We start from the raw sequence: 17,459 nt of genomic DNA on the forward strand, positions 1-17,459 counted from the left end.
GACCTTACTGTGACATCAAACCCTGTGCATCCCCATATGTGCTTGACCCGCTCTTCTCCCTCTTGTTTTGTGCCATGGAGTCATGCCAGCTCCATGCAGAGACCACCGTGGGTCTCTCCCCCTTACCTCCTTTGAGCATGCGTCTGTATTCCACTGCACTATGGTGACCACGCAGGGGCACGTGGGAGTGCCTCTGCATTTATATGCAGTGCCACATCCTAAACCTACTTCTCTTAACTTTAAAATGTCCGTATTCAGCAATCGGATGAATGTAACTTTAGGAAACAGAAGTACTTAGTTCTTACCAAAAAGAACATAAACCAAGTCTCAAATCTAAACACAACTCCATGAAAATGAAACTCTGAATCAGGCCTTGCTTAAAACTGGAATAACGATAGGGGCGCTGTGCTTCGTAGCTCAGTTCCTGCATTGTTCAGTTGTGAAGTGTGACTGACTCAGAGGGGCCTTCTCTGCCCCCTTCTGTTCCCCATTATCTGGCAAAATGAGTAAATGAATTCAATAGTGTTTGAAGGATGCTTGAAAATCCACAATTAACTTTATAAAATAATACAGTATTTAAATGGAACTAGCAAGTACCAGGCACCCTTGGTTCATGGCCAGAAGGACATAAGCCTTCATTAACAGAGAATTTCTCATGCTCCATCAGAATTTTTTCACTTAAAGTGACAGTTGAGTTGTATTAAATACGAAAAACTACAGAGATACCACAAACTGTGCCATTTCTGAAAAAGAATGATTCAGCCTGAAGTGACACTACAAACAACACGACAAAATGTGAAAAATGGTCAGTGATGTAAGGAGGACTTCCTGAAGTGAAGAAGGGACCCTTCTCAAAACAGGAAGGTCAAGGCTACTGATGCTTTTCTGAAATACAGCCAGGAATTGTTTTAATTTTCTTTCAGAGTTTGAAAAAACAGGCCGGGCGTGGTGGCTCACACCTGTAATCCCTGCACTTTGGGAGGCCAAGGCAGGTGGGTCACTGCAGGTCAGGAGTTCAAGACTAGCCTGGCCAACATGGTGAAACCCTGTCTCTACTAAGAATACAAAAAAATTAGCCAGGCGTGGTGGTGCACACCTGTAGTCCCAGCTACTTGGGAAGCTGAGGCAGGAGAATCACTTGAACCTGGAAGGTGGAGGTTGCAGTAAGCCAAGATCGCGCCAATGCACTCCAACCTGGACAACAGAGCCAGACTTGGTCTCAAAAAAAAAAAAAAAAGTATATTACAAATAGAGGACACACCTTCATTTCCTTCACTGCTCTACTCTATAAAAATGGCAATGAGGTCTTTGCTCCCAATATATAATAAAGTAGATTATTCCAGTTGAAGAACTTAAAATTTCCATACACTTTTGTTACTGAATTAAATCTATTAAAATTCTGTAATAACAACCCAGTAACTTTAAAACAGATGGAAATCCCATAAGCCACCAACAACCTAAATCAACAAATAGTTTATATTTAATTATTTGCAGTGTTTATTCATGGACATATATTTTGATTTTGATTTTTTTCCTGATTACAAAAATAATATGCATTTTAAAATACAAATGATTTAAAATGTATAGAAAACAAAAAGGCCACTCTAATCTCACTCATCCAAGATTATGGCATACATTCTTACCATTTTTATTCAAATGTGAATGTGGTATCAGATTGGACTCTTTTATAAAAACATTCCATTCATTCTGGCTAGTCAACATTTCTACCTGACTTAGTCTGATAATTTCTTGTAAGTTTCTTAAGGACACGCTTTGTCTCAAATATGTTTATATTACCTGTTGCTCTTGAAAGAGCTCAGGAGATGCTACCTTAAGAAATGCTGCTTTGATACGCAGATTATTTCAAATTGTAGGCACCTGGGGAACAGCAGATACAGGGAGGGGCTCTCTCTGAACTCCCTTATCTGCCCAAAGACTGATCCTCCAAAGGGAACTCAGTTGTGAACTCCCTCCCTGGAAGTGTCATGAACCAGGGTGAATTAACTGATCACAGGAGAGGACACTGGAGGTGACACCACACCCAGAGAGACTTTGTCCCAGGCTGTCACCTGTTCTTCTGAGGGCCCATTCATCATTCCCCAAAACCATTTACTCTCCCCTAATTTGTCTGCTCCATCCTCCCTCCCCTCTCCCTATAAAGAGGGTATGTATGCTTCTAGATCTCACTTTTCTTTCCTGCGGTGCTCCTGTGTACTTTTCTCCTGTTAACTTACCTGCTATTGGTTCATTTCATAGACTCAACTGAACCCTCAGAAGGCAGAAGGAAAGTCTTCCCTACCCTGCACACATTGTTGAGAGCTTCACACAGACCAGGATTTCCATAAATGCACGTGGGATGAGTGAAGAGGCATAGGTTTTTATTTTTCATCTTGACTTTGACGTTAATTTATTGACATAATGGGTCTAGTACTAAACATCCATCCTCACATCTTCTTGAATAACTAATCTGGAATGACTGACATTAAAACGTTGTTGTAAATTCCTACTAGTTAATAAAATGCCAATGAAAGCTAAAACATAGAAACCAAAATTGAATATAAATTTGAATACAACTCTCTTAACTTCCTAATACATTTTTTCTTTACTGTATTTTCCTTAGTTAAAAGTGGGTTAACCCACATACTACAATACAAAGTGATTTTCAGAAGTAGCTATTAATTGAAGGTCTTTTCTTTTTTAAAAAAATTTCTACCAATAGCAAAAAAAAAAAAAAAAAAAAAATCCCTAACCTGAGTCTTTTGCATCTGAGTACTATGAGGAAATGATAAAATGGTTTCTTTAGGCATAATAGTGCCAAGGCTATCCTTGCTATTATTACTGTCTACCACCCCTTGGAAATGATTTTGTAAATATTAAATATACAGTCTTTCTTACTCTATCTCTTGTGGGATAATGTCCCAATAGTGTATTAATTTGAAAAGTCCTATTTTCTAGGAACATATGAAGACTGGTTAATTTTACAAAATCTCAGAAATGAAAATAACAGTAGGAGTTCAATTTTGTTTCAAACAAAAGTGATTATTAGATTGGTTAAAACAACAATGGGAAAAAAGATGAATAAAAATCTATAAAATGCTTATAAGTAGGAACAGAAATGGACTGAAAAACAGTTTGTTTTGGGGATTATTAATAAAGCTTTTTGTACTGGTAATTAATATTCCCCATGACAGTATCTTAAAAATATAAGCCTCTTTTGTAGAGATCATATTTTTACATAATCTCATCTGTCTCATGGTGACTAACACTTAATGATAATTTATTTAAAATGTATTGATAAGTATGACTCAAAGTATTGCTGATGAAAGAGTTTTTAATTAGAAACATTCACGTGAGCATTTTTAATTTAACTAAGAAGAAACAACTTATGATCCTACTAAGTAGAGTCTTAAGTTTTAGTGCTGGGGATAAAGCTTAGTATCTTGAATTTGATTCAGAATTGATTTTATAGCCAGAGTGGAGGTTAGTACCCAGGTATGTTTTCCTTACCTGCTGAGGCTAGAATTGGTCCACATCTAGTTCTTGCTGTGATATACTCACTAGACCATGCAGATTAACGTGGTTAGAGTTGTCTAAATATGATAGAATCTTTGAATCCCTGAATGCTCTTCAGAAAATACAGTTGCAATGAAGCAATTTTCAGAGCCCCTATTGTAGGATTTTTAATTCAACTTCATAGTGATGAGTTGAGAAAGTTTTATTACTATTAAACTGTCCTGGAGTCTTGAATCTTCTTGCATTCAGTGGAAATTACATATGCATGTCAAGTGAAGACCTTGTCAGGGGTTCTTAGTTCACTCCACGCAGCACAAACTGCCGCTCTCCTGAGAGGCCAGCCTTGATTGTCTGTCTGGACAGCCACAGGTATCAGAACTTCTCTGGGAGGGAGCACTCCTTGGTAGTCCTCCAAAAAAATAACTGTGCCTCTTACAAGATTAGAATGGGTGCCTGGCCACTTTTGCTGTCACACTTTCACAGGCTCTGCAGAAATGACCACCAAAACCTCTTGTTTTATTCTTGTGACTCTAGACACCTGTAGGATCCATATTTGTCATTTTATAGTGTCTCTGTTTCCATTAGGATTTAATCAAAAAAAGTGAATAGCTGTTCTCTATTTGATCTCACGTAGATTTAAATTAATATGGTTGGGGTGGAATTTGCATCCGATTTATTTATTTCTTGATAGTAACTTATCTATGTTCTCAGAACTCCTTATAAGAACAAGGTTAAAACGTTAGCTTGGATTTGAGTACCCCTCCAATGTTGATTATTTTATTTCCATTTATAGGAGAGGACACTGAGGCCATAGGAAATTAAGTAACCTCATTTAATTTAAATAGCTAGTAAGTAGTGGAATCAGGACTTCACCCGAGACCTGTCTGACTCCCATGCCATTTTGCAGCACACTAAACACTTTAGTCTTTCTAAAAGGAGTATATGAAAGGAAAGAAAGATTTCTCAGTTTTTAGTTTCTATCTTAAACTCTAGCATTTTGGATTCTTTATAAATTCCGCTAGGACATATAAATGATTTCAGATGACCAGTCAGTTGCTTATACAAAGCATATTCAAAGTGATTTTCTTTTTAAAATATAGCTATACATCAGTTTTTTTTTACTAGTGTCAGGGCAGGTCTTTTCTTGAAGATAGTGAGAATCAGCTCCATTGTGCTTGGGAGGAAAAAAGAAGTTTGATCCCTTCCGTCAAGAAAGAGATACTTCTGAGACTCTTCAGTACATAGAACCACAAGGAAAGAGTTTGGGAGTAAACATTTGATATAGCTTGTGTTCCACAGTTGTATATAAATCAAATTCTAGTTTAAATGTTTTGCAGTCAGAACCAACGTGATGAATGCTGAAAGAATCTTTGGGAAGATGACTAATCACCTCTTAATTTACCTGTTCATATTTTCATATATCCGATCTGCTTAAAACAGAATATAATTACATGATACATAACATCAGTATAATTACATCAGAAATATTGCTTGCCTCTCTGCTGTGTTTGTAACTCTCACCTAGTTGTTGTTGTAGTTTGTATTTTCCCACGTTTTATGAAGGCCCAGTGACAAAGAAGTCATGTGGAATCTTGGCTGTTCTCTGTGTGTAGCCCTCTACTTCCAGCCTCTTCCATGGTAGTTCTCATATTTTAGTGTGCATTAGAATTTCCTGGGGCGTTGGTTTGAAATTCAGACTTCTGGGTCCCATGCTCAGAGATAGATTCAGTAGATTTAGGGTAGTCCCAGAAATCTGCATTTTGAACACACAGCCACAGGGGATTCCAATTGCTTTCAGATGCCCCTGGGAGCAGCAGCCCCTACAGTCAGAGCTCCCAAGTCCATCAGTGATGACAGATATCGACCGGAGTCTAACAGTGATGACAGGTATCGACCTGAGCCCAACAGCGATGACGGGTATCGGCCCCAGCCCAACAGCGATGACGGGTATTGGCCCCAGCCCAACAGCAATGACAGGTATCGGCCCCGAGTCCAACAGTGATGATGGATATCAACCCTGAGTCTAACAGTGATGACGGGTATCGACCCCGAGTCTAACAGCGATGACGGGTATTGGCTCCGAGTCCAACAGCGATGACGGATAGCGACCCCGAGTCCAACAGCGATGATGGATATCGACTCCGAGTCCAACAGCGATGACGGACAGCGACCCTGAGTCCAACAGCGATGACAGATATCGACCCCGAGTCTTAACAGCGATGACAGGTATCGACCCCGAGTCTAACAGTGATGATGGATATTGGCCCCGAGTCTAACAGCGATGATGGATATCGACTCCGAGTCTTAACAGCGATGACGGGTATCAACCCCGAGTCTAACAGCGATGACGGGTATCGACCCCGAGTCTAACAGCGATGACGGGTATCGACCCCGAGTCTTAACAGCGATGACGGATATCGACTCCGAGTCTAACAGTGATGATGGATAGCGACCCCGAGTCTAACAGCGATGACGGGTATCAACCCTGAGTCTAACAGTGATGATGGATATCGACCCCGAGTCTAACAGCGATGACAAATATCGACTCCAAGTCTTAACAACGATGACAGGTATCAACCCCGAGTCCAACAGTGATGATGGATATCGACCCCAAGTCCAACAGTGATGACGGATATCGACCCCGAGTCTAACAGTGATGATGGATAGCAACCCCGAGTCTAACAGCGATGACGGGTATCAACCCTGAGTCTAACAGTGATGATGGATATCGACCCCGAGTCTAACAGCGATGACAGATATCGACTCCAAGTCTTAACAGCGATGACGGGTATCAACCCCGAGTCCAACAGTGATGATGGATATCGACCCCGAGTCCAACAGTGATGACGGATATCGACCCCGAGTCTAACAGTGATGATGGATAGCAACCCCGAGTCTAACAGTGATGACGGATAGCGACCCCGAGTCTAACAGCGATGACGGATAGCGACTCCGAGTCTTAACAGCGATGACGGGTATCAACCCCGAGTCTAACAGTGATGACGGATATCAACCCCGAGTCTGACAGTGATGACAGATACCGACTCCGAGTCTAACAGTGATGATGGATATTGGCCCCGAGTCTAACAGTGATGATGGATATTGGCCCCGAGTCCCTTGTGTTATGTGACACAAGGGTCCAGGTTTCAGACATGGCTACAGTGCCTCACCAGGACTAGACGGAATAGCCGCCCACTTCACCAAGGTGGAAAAAGGCACTTCCAGACTCCAGCATAGATCTTACTTACGGATCACTAAACAAATGCCATTTGACTTTCCATACGACTTTGTCGTGACAGTCTTGAAGAAAATGGAGAATCTCTTCTTGGCAAGCTCTTGGCCAAAGTCTCCTTGATTGCATATTTGAAACACTTGTTCAGCTGACATTTCCCCAAACAGTGTGTTACGGAAGACGTGATCTTTACTGCTTTTCAGATACTAGATTAAGTCATGAGAACACCAGAATCTTTGCAATATTTTCATTGATATCATAAACCTAGAAATCATCAGCAGGTGTGAAATTGCTGCTAACAACATATTTATTGTACCAAGCCAGTGACTGACTAAGGCATGGCCCTGATGTGAAAGAATGTGCAGTCTAGTAAGACGTGTCAGCGATGACCCCTAACAGAGCCATGCTCCAAGACAGAATAAAATAAATGACAAATGTCTATTACCTGATGCGGGGAGGAGGAAGCACAGAGGATGTAAATCTCACTAGGGGAAGACCTGGCAGAATAGATGACGTCTGAACTAGGCCTTGAATGAAGAGAAGTATATCAAACGCAGAGAGAATGGAAAAGGTTAACTACAGAACATGTTTAATGAAGCTTAAATTCAATAAAACACTGGGTGAAAGCCTTTTGCCTCCAGAACTGTTTAAGGCTCATGCTCACTGGTGGATCTTAAGTCCTCAGCAACCTGTTTACCTTAACATGTTTGACTTCATGAATATAATGCCAGTGAAATGGACTCAGATATAGTTTACCTCCAAGCATTTTCAGCCAGAGCTGTGCTGCTTAAAGTTGCTTCTGAAAGCTACCTCGGCCCCATCCCAGACCTGATGAATTCGGATCCCTGCAGTTGGGGCCACAGTGAGGCTATGCTTCACCACTGCTTCAACACCGGCCTTCCATAAGCTCAAAAAAGGGATCTCATCTCCTCAGAACTGTGAATTCATATGTTTACTACATAACGAGCAAATGGAAATGTGGAGAAACTTGTTAAGAAGGGTGTGGCTCTTATTGATCTTTCTTCAGCCTGTCAGATAATGGGCAGGAACCAGCTGTGGATTCCCTTGCAAGGATTCAACTCCAGCTCCCAGTTACTGAATTCTTACGAAACCTTCATTTTACCACCACCACTAGGATTGACAAAAACAGCCTCCTGTCAAAAGAGATATGTTTCTGGAGCATAAACAGGGCCACTGCAGTAGAATGTGCATTGCACAACATTGTGGGCACCGTTGCCGTTGTGGACGCTGTCAATTTGTATATTTATTGTGACAGTTTTCCTGGAGCTGAAAGTACAGTGTCTTGCGGAAAGACACTTTTCTAATCTGAACAATGCCTCCGTATGGGCCAGCTGTGGCCCTGAAAATAGAAAGCAATGTTTTCTGCGTAGCCCATCTCTTCTTTATTTAACTCCCTGAATTGTTTGGCTCATCGAAGATGCTCACCAGCATCCTAAGGTAATGCCACATCCTTCTATTTTCTCTCCTCTTGTGGGGAAACAGAATTGCTTAGTAAGTTCAGAATCAGTCAGATCGCATTCCTGGTAACTTTTCTTCTGGACCTACAATTGGTGCCAGTAATCTAGCAAATGTTTCAATTCAGTTCCATAACAAGTATTGACTATCTCCTGCAAGGTGTGCATCAAAAATCTGAAAGACGCAGGAATTAGTATTTGCTAGTATTTCTGCCCTAAAAGTGCATTGCAAATGATCATGGAATACTCACAAAAAAACTAAGATTGTATGCAAGCTTCCAATAAGAAAACCCCTTAAAAATTCATAACTTTTGGCCAGGCACGGTGGCTCACGCCTGTAATCCCAACACTTTGGGAGGCTGAGGTGGGCAGATCATGAGGTCGAGAGATTGAGACCATCCTGGCCAACATGGTGAAACCCCGTCTCTACTAAAAATAGAAAAATTAGCTGGGCATGGTGGCACATGCCTGTAGTCCCAGCTGCTCGGGAGGCTGAGGCAGGAGAATCGCTTGAAACCAGGAGGTGGAGGTTGCAGTGAGCCAAGATCACGCCACTGCCCTCCAGCCTGGTGACAGAGCGAGAATCCGTCTCAAAAATAATAATAATAATAATTCCATAACCTTCATTTAAAATTAACGGAAAGCTGTAATCGATTTTGGCTGCCTGTCAGACATTTTTGTATAAGAGCAAAGCACGGCTATACCTGTCTGTAAAAAACGCTTAGCAGAGAGAGAGGTGCTCCTTTTTGGAATTAATCAGGTCTTCCCTCTGACTGCTCCCTCCAGTCAAGTCTTCTGCTGTATGGACTTGCATACAGCAAGAAACTTGCATGTTTCTTGCATCCTACTCTTGGTTAGATTTTGACACCTCTCCATGGTCAGCTGATAGTATTCCTCAGAAACCCTTTTATACTCAACCCTAGTATCCTCCTATCAGCCCTGCCCCTTGGATCACAGAGTAAATCCAATCTTCGTTATTTTAACCACCTTCCTCCCAACACCTTTTTATCACTGCACATACCATTTTGAATCCAGTTAGCCAGGTACAACTGCCTGGGGGCAAATCCCAATTATAAATGAAGGCAGGACAGTGGAGACCAAGAGATATATAGGACATTCAAGTTTCCTGCAGGGCATGGGGCCTGTGCTGGCCTCTTTCTGAAGAGTCAACGGTAGCCCTGCTTACCCACACAGCAGTCACCTTGGTGGTGGCATGGGCCACCTAACACTGATACCCGCTTGAGACTACATTATTTTTAGCAGAGGCATCAACTAACTTTTCAAGTTTGAAAACTCAGAAACACCTTGAATGCCTTTTTTTCTTTGCAACTCACCCTGCTTAACTACCTGGCCCTAACAACTCCTTTTGTCCCTCCTCTCTCATTCAGTGCCCTTTGTCTTCTTTGACAGCATCCTGGTCCAGCTATGCATCACTCTGTCCTTGAAATTCTGCAAAAACACTGTTGAAATGTCCTCCCTAACCCTCCTTTCTCCTTCCAGTTCATACTACTGTATCCTAACAGCCTAGTAACACCCATAAAACCAAATCTCAGGACGTTGTTTTCCTACTTTGTTCCCCTTGGCCTATTCAATCCAAACTCTGGTTTTTTCCAAGCACTCTGTAACTTGAATTTCTCTCTCCTTGTGAACATATTTCCCGGTGCTTCCTCCCAGGTGAGCCAGCCCAGCACCGACACTGTTCCTCAAGCACCACTCATTCATTGTGGACTCTGTTATGCTGTTCACAAGGCCGCAGTGCCCTTCTCTGCCCTCTCTTTATAGACAAGCCTGACTCATTCTTCCTGGTTTACCCCAAGTCTCATCCCCTGTACCGTGAGACTTTTTCAGATGCCCTAACCTGTACTGATTGCCCCTTTCTCTGAGTACCAGTAGCCCTTACTGCCTTTAGACGGCTTAGCAGGGCATCTTAACTCTTTGCCTTGCTGTTGATGACTTCGATGGAGGACGAGCATGTCATTTTCTGTGAACACTGGGACACTCTTGAGAGTCGGTATGGTGCTGTTAATTATCTCACTGGGAAAACAGGTGCTTTAAACTTGAACTTTCCTGCGCAGATCGGGATGTACAGTCATGCTGTTTATATTAGGGCATCTTGTCTTCCCAACAAGACTATACGCTCCTGTGGGCAGAGATCATGTTTTATGTTTGCTTTGTGTATTCCTTGTCCCGTGAAACAGCACCATTCACATAACTAACGATCAATAAATATAGGAAGGAAGGAAAGAGGGAAGGAATACATCAAAACAGTCCATTTATCTTCTCTGAAAAAGGTGGTTTCTTAAAAATCAAAACAGTACTCCCACATTGGATGCATACAGGGCATGAATAACAAGATAACTACACAACTTCTCCATGACAAGTTGGAAAAGGGCAGCTGAAATTCAAGGAGGTGGAGTATAAGTTTGAAGATTAGAAGAAACAGCAGCCACAGACAGATCAAATGGCGGATAGGAATTAAGGATAGTGTAATCTTGTCGATCAAAAACATCAAGGTAATCTAAAATAAAAAAGCTAAGTTTGTATTTAATGGGGGCTGTGAAAGCATTGATCATTGTTAAATATCGAAGAGAAACCTCCACAGTATGCCACATGGAAAGTGTAGTATGTCGTGCTTTCATTCATACCACAGAGGAATCATCCTCAAAAGATGAAGTGTAATCATTTTACTGTGGGATTTTGGTTTAAATAAACCTAGTAACGGAATCCATAGTTAGGCTAAATGTGCCATTTCCTAGTTTTCCTACCTGAAGACTCCTTGACGCATCCGTATACTTCCCTTCCAGGTATATTTTAGCCTTTGTCCTAGCAACTTGGTGCCCGAAAGAGTGAAGGTCAGATAAAAGTCTGAGAACTCCTGTCAGCCTCAGAGTGTAAACCCTAAATTTTCCTACAGCTGATCCCAATGAGAAGGGAGTTGCCACTGTGTAAAAAAGAACAGGAAATTGAATTCTACCTCTGAGGCACAGGCCCTGTCCTAACGCCCCAGCGTCTTCGCCCAGTGTCCACGGTGGGACAGTACATAGACCTCCACTGATGGGTGAGACCCCCGCCCTGCGCCCACCTTCCCAGCCCCTCACCCTTCCTTCTCCCAGCCTCTGTCACCTCTGGGTTGGGGTCTGACCTGAGCCTCCCGCCCTTGTTATAATTTACCCTGACACTGGAGGCATTCATTCCAGACCTCCTGGCGAGGGGGTAAACTCAGCGCCTCGTGGAATGACTTTCACAGTTCATACACCGAGAAACCTTCACTTTAGAAACAGAAAAACTCATGACTTTTTCCTCATTCATTTGTCTAAAGAACGGTCAAGCCCAGTAATGTGTGGAGGGAACACATGTGTTTTATGCCACTTGCTTAAGGCCTCTGAACTGGTGATTCCCAATCTTAAATTTTGTGTTGCTTGAGCCTCAGCATTCTATTCTATAAAATAAATAAACAAGTTATATGAAACATAATGCACCTTCTAAGTAGAATTTCTATAAATCCCTAATTATTATTATTATTATTTTGAGACAGTTTCTCACCTGTCAACCAGGCTGGAGTGCAGTGGTATAATCTTGGCTCACTGCAACCTTCGCCTTCCAGGCTCAAGCAATTCTCATGTCTCAGCCTCCCGAGTAGCTGGGACTACAGGTGTGTGCCACCATGCCCAGCTAATTTTGAATTTCTAATAGAGACACGGTTTCAGCATGTTGACCAGGCTGGTCTTGTACTCCTGACCTCAGGTGATCCGCCTGCCTCGGCTTCCCAAAGTGGTGGGATTACAGGCATGAGCCACTGCGCCCAGCCTATTAAATCCATAATTTTGAAGCATTTTTCTTTGCTAATAAAAAAAATGGATTCAATAAACATCATTACACTAAAGCTTGTTATTACCCAGATCTTAATACTTAGTAAATATGACATAACCATTGAAATACACCAGCCATGTTAAACAAAGGCATGGCACAACTCACCAAAGGAAAATTCTTCTTGTTTCCCAACAGTTGTATTATAAATGGGTGCTTCCTTAAACTGATAGAAATTAAAATTAACCTTGTTTAATTTGAGAAACCACTATCAGCACTTTTTGGCACTTCCTTTTGGACAGAAATGTCATAGTAGCAAAACTGAATGAAGGAGGACAAGGGATATTGTTGTCTATCCCGCCACCCCCGCCACCACACACATGCAGAGAGAAAGAGAGAGAGCGCACGCTCTGGCCTCAAATCGGTGGGAATCACTGGGATTCAACAAGACTCTTCAAGCCTCAGAGTCCCACCAGTGTGGGGATAATGAAGGGAGCACTGTGGGATGTAGGTTCACTCCTGACTGTCATTCAAGCTCTTGAACCATCACTTTCTCCAGAAAAAAAGTGTGGCTTCACTAACTTTTAAAGTCTCCAGTTAAAATAATAATAAAAGCCTCCGGGTCAGAGATTCTGTGGTTCAGAGATGACAGTCCAAATTCTCAGAAGTAAACCTGAAGAACCAGATAAATATGGCTGGGAATCAATTTTACGGATATCTAGGGCCCTTTTCATTACATCAACCAACTGAAAATAACAGCCCCATACAGTAGCCGTCAGCACTAAGATGAGACGGTCCTCACGGCCAGCTTTTGCAGTCCTTGACTTTTGTGTCTGTACATCTGGCTGCCCCGCATGCCAGCTCCTGCTAAAATCTCATGTCTGTAACTTAGTAGGATATTCTCATTTCATCTGTAAATACTTTGCAATACTTTATTTCCTTAATTTGAAGACATCATTTTTAGGTGCATTAGTTGATGAACTGTGCTAAATTCTGATTGTCAAACTGAATCTGAAATGAACTTCAGGGCTCAGTATGAGACCTCTGGCTATTTACTGAAGAAGTACTTCCTTCAGTTCCTTCAAGTGAAGTAACAGACCAGAGAAAAAACTTTCCCAGATTTATTCTTTCACCAACCATATATTCATACCTGCCTATTATGTGCCAGCAGTGAACGGAAGATGTGATCTCTGCCCTTGCTTTGAGCTTGCAGTCTTGATGAACACTGGACATTGTTATTTTTTAAAATCACTGGTTAACGAACTCAGGCAGGCCTTATCGGGGAAGGTCACGTCTCAGTTGAGACCTGAAGGATGAGATGTACTGCTGTCCTCTCTGTTATTCCCCGAAGACAAATTACTGAGTCTTCTCCCAGCTCCCTTTTAAAGATAGCTTTTGGTGCTTATCCCAAAAGAGTGTGTGTGTAAGGAGTATAATTGAAATCTAGTCAGCACTGACATTTCTGTGGCATAGCCCTAGGAGAAATTTTCTGATTTGTCCCCATTAGCAGCAGTCTTTAGGTTAAAATGTTGAAATAGGCCGGGCGCGGTGGCTCAAGCCTGTAATCCCAGCACTTTGGGAGGCCGAGACGGGTGGATCACGAGGTCAGGAGATCAAGACCATCCTGGCTAACATGGTGAAACCCCGTCTCTACTAAAAATACAAAAAAACTAGCCGGGCGAGGTGGCGGGCACCTGTAGTCCCAGCTGCTCGGGAGGCTGAGGCAGGAGAATGGCGTGAACCTGGGAGGCAGAGATTGCAGTGAGCTGAAGATCTGGCCACTGTACTCCAGCCTGGGTGACAGAGTGAGACTCTGTCTACAAAAAAAAAAAAAAAAAAAAAAAAAAAAATGTTGAAATAATAGTGTTCCTCTTCATCTTGAATGTGGTAAAGACATTTGCCAAGAATTTGTTTTCTCTGCCTTCCCCTAAGATTTAAAACAGCTATTATCAATAATTTACTTCGTACCCCCTCTCTATTTTAAGAATCAAGATGTTCCTCTCCCTTCCGTTCTCTCTCTTCTCTCTTCCCTGCCCCAAAATATGATTGTGAGGCCTCCCCAGCCATGTGAAACTGTGAGTCCAATAAACCTGTTTCCTTTATAAATTACCCAGTCTCAGGGATGTCTTTATTAGCAGCATGAGAACAGACTAATACAAGATACTATATGTTTAATTTTCTGTAAGTTCTATTTGGTTCTTTTTGAAATCAGCCTGTTACTTTCCTGGTGCATTGAATTTTTCCTTGTTCATTTTAAGCACACTTACTTTGCCGTCCGTTGCCATCCGCAAGGGGCGTCTCACCCTGCAGCTCCTGAGTCCGCTGCCTCTGGTATTTGCTGGGTCACTGTATGTATTTCATTATTTTAAAAATGAGCTCATCTCTAGCAGGCCTGTTTTTCTTTTCTTTTTTCTGTGAGAATCTGTCGTGGCCCAGGTTTCAAGGCATCCTCTCAAACTCATTCTGCATTTCCCTCTCTCTGGAGCCCAGGAGTGTCAGCAGCAATGCTGCTGCTCACTTACAGTTTTATACATTGGTACAACCTCGGATTCCAAACCTCTGTGAGGTGCAGGCCAAGCATTTAATTTTTTTTTTTTTTTTTTTTTAGATGGAGTCTTGCTCTGTCTCCCAGGCCAGAGTGCAGTGGCACGATCTTGGCTCACTGCAACCTCTGCCTCCCAGGTTCAAGCGATTTTCCTGCCCCAGCCTCCCAAGTAGCTGGGATTACAGGTGCGCACCACCACGCCCAGCTAACTTTTGTATTTTTAGTAGAGATGGGGTTTGGCCATGTTGGCCAGGCTGGTCTCAAACTCCTAACTTAGAGTGATCTGCCCACCTCGGCCTCCCAAAGTGCTAGGATTACAGGAGAGAGCCACCATGCCCGGCCGCATTTAGAATTTTCTAAGAAACTTTCTTTTTCTCCCTCAAAGTCTGGACAGAGCTTGCTCGTTGCCTCCCTGTACTCGGGGGTAGACCCTTGCCCTTCACAGCCTCACCTGAGGCTTTCGTTCCAGCTCGCCCTTCACATAGGCCCAAGATCTCCTTGCCCTTGCCCTGTGAGTGTAGAAACCTGAGCTTCATGTGAGACTGCCTCTCCCGCACCTGCCTCAGAACAGTCGCAGGCTGTGCCTTTGGAATGCACATGCCCTTCCTTGTGGCTGGAGCATTCTCTACCTTCTTTCTCCTTTCTTCAGCTCACCTCCACTTTTTTCTTTGGTTTCAGCTCAGCCATCACTTTATCTGAAAGCTTTCCCCGCTGCCCACTCCCACCCAATAATGGGTGAGGTGCCCCTTGGTGTGTACCTGGTGCTCGGCTTGTGTAATCGCAGGTGTGCTCTGGGCAGTCCTTGACTTCTTACTGCCTTTATCCTCCACTTCACTGCAGGCTTTTTGGGGACAAGAGACCATTTGTTCAGTAACACCTAGCATAGTCCTGGCACATTATGTGTGGTGGATAAATATGTCTTGAATTAATGCATTTTATTTTTGTAATAAGGTCACAATGAGGTTTAAGTCCCAGATTTGTAAGCCACCCCCCACCCCCACCCCCCCCCCGGCAAGTTTGTATACAGGATCAATCAGAGAACATCATCTTCACCACTTCACCACAGTTGCACTTAATAAGAATCAACAAAAATGTGAGAAAAACCATATGCTGAAATAGATCACATCTCAAGAGATCACTTGTGACTGTGTGTCCCGTGATGTGCCTCTAAGATTTGTGGGTGCACAGAGGCCAGTGTTGCCCACTCAGTGTGCTGAGGCTGAGGGACATCCAAACACGGGGATCATATGCCATTGAGGGCGCATGAAGAGTCAGGCTTGCTGGGCATCCCAGCTACTCAGGAGGCTGAGGCAGAAGAATTGCTTGAGGCCAGGAGTCCAAGGCCAGCCTGGGCAACACAGCGAGATCCCCGTCTTTAAAAAAGAGAGCCAGGCTTTACTCCAACCTGTATAAAATGCTGTCTTCTAGAACACTCTTTGGTTTCTAGAGTGGAATGTCACTTGGTTCCCTTAAGGAAAAGATGTCTTGTGGGGCTGCCGGTAGAAGTGGCCAGGAACAGGGCTGCTGTAAGGCCTGGACTCTGCATCCCTCTCCACGAGCGTTGTCTCTGTGTCTCCAGTCGCCGCTTCTCTTTGTACATCCACTTCATCCTCCCCTCCCTGCTGGCTGACCTCCTCCTTTTGCTTGCTGGCTCCTCACAGCTCTGGTTTGCACACAGTAGGTGCATCATGCTACTCGCATTGTGACATTTTGGCATCGCCGGCTCCTGCTGAACCCCTCGTTCCCTCATTGCCTGCCATTCTCAGGAGGAGGACAGAGAGGGCCCAGCTCATCACTTGACATATCTGTGGCTTGGCTCCCCTTAGGTCAAGGGTGCATCATCCTGCAGCCAAGCTGTGGCTTAGAGGGCACTGGGACACAGCAGTCCTGCCCATTTGGGCAGCAGGGGCGAGAAGTGGGCAGTTTCCTGTGAACATCCTGATCTTTCTCCACGTGCACCAGTCAATCTTCTGTTTGGTTGGTCACCCGTTTCTAGCCCCTTAACCCCAACAAGTAAAGTACTGGGTTATGACATCAAATGTTTCAGATATAGAAAGAGAATCCCTCACCCCTGCATTGCATATCACTTAATTGTCATTCTAGTTGATGTATCAACCAGGTATTATGTGTAGGTTTAGGTTTAGGTCTGAATTTTCTGCGTGGTCTGCTAAAATCAGATTGCTGAGCACCCATTCCAAGACTAGAACAATTCCAGCAAGATGTGGAGGACCATCAGGCCCTGCCTGAGTAGCCACCCTTGATTCTAGCTCTTTCCCCACCTCCCATAGTGTTTTACGTGCCACAGTTACTGTTATTTTAATACAATGGATATCAAGACTACAATTTTATGTTTCCACTTTCTCCTTGAAAATGGAAAATGATGTGCTAAATATTATTGGAGAAAAGATGTACTCTATTTGATCCAGATAAAATTTAAGCCACAGTCATCAAATCTCAGAGTTCAAAGTATGTGTATATCCATCCTCCCCACAGCCCAGTTTCCAGGCACAGCTCCCCTGCCGCGCACTCACCTGGCCTCCTGGGGACAGGTAATCCACCAGCCTTTGTCCTCTTCCTCTCCCCAGCTGGCCACCATGCTTCTGTTTTGTGAGGTTGAAAGTAACACCCAGCATTCTCAAGTTTAACGTGGGACGATGCACTTAGCTATGACTTTGTTTGTTTACCATTCAGCCATTTTTCTTTTACAGTCACTGTGTGCTCAAATACAACTGTAAACATTAAGTCATTTATGTGGAAAATAACTCCTGTTGGCTGTGCAGTCTCAGGCCAGTCATTTAAGCTGCCCATACTTGGATTTTGTCATTGGTAATTTAGGATCACAATACCTACCCCTACTGGTTATTGCAAGATTAAATGAGATGTGTAT

General features: G+C 43.2%; 1 protein-coding gene across 9 annotated transcripts in view; it reads left to right on the plus strand.

Annotated features, from left to right (window-relative positions):
- BEND7 (BEN domain containing 7) overlaps positions 1 to 17,459 on the plus strand; it is an 83,913-nt gene that overhangs the window by 48,442 nt on the left and 18,012 nt on the right. The gene's annotated exons all lie outside the window — the stretch shown is intronic.

The sequence above is a fragment of the Piliocolobus tephrosceles genome, chromosome 9 (genome assembly GCF_002776525.5).
Source record: "Piliocolobus tephrosceles isolate RC106 chromosome 9, ASM277652v3, whole genome shotgun sequence".
Classification (NCBI taxonomy): Eukaryota; Metazoa; Chordata; class Mammalia; order Primates; family Cercopithecidae; genus Piliocolobus; species Piliocolobus tephrosceles.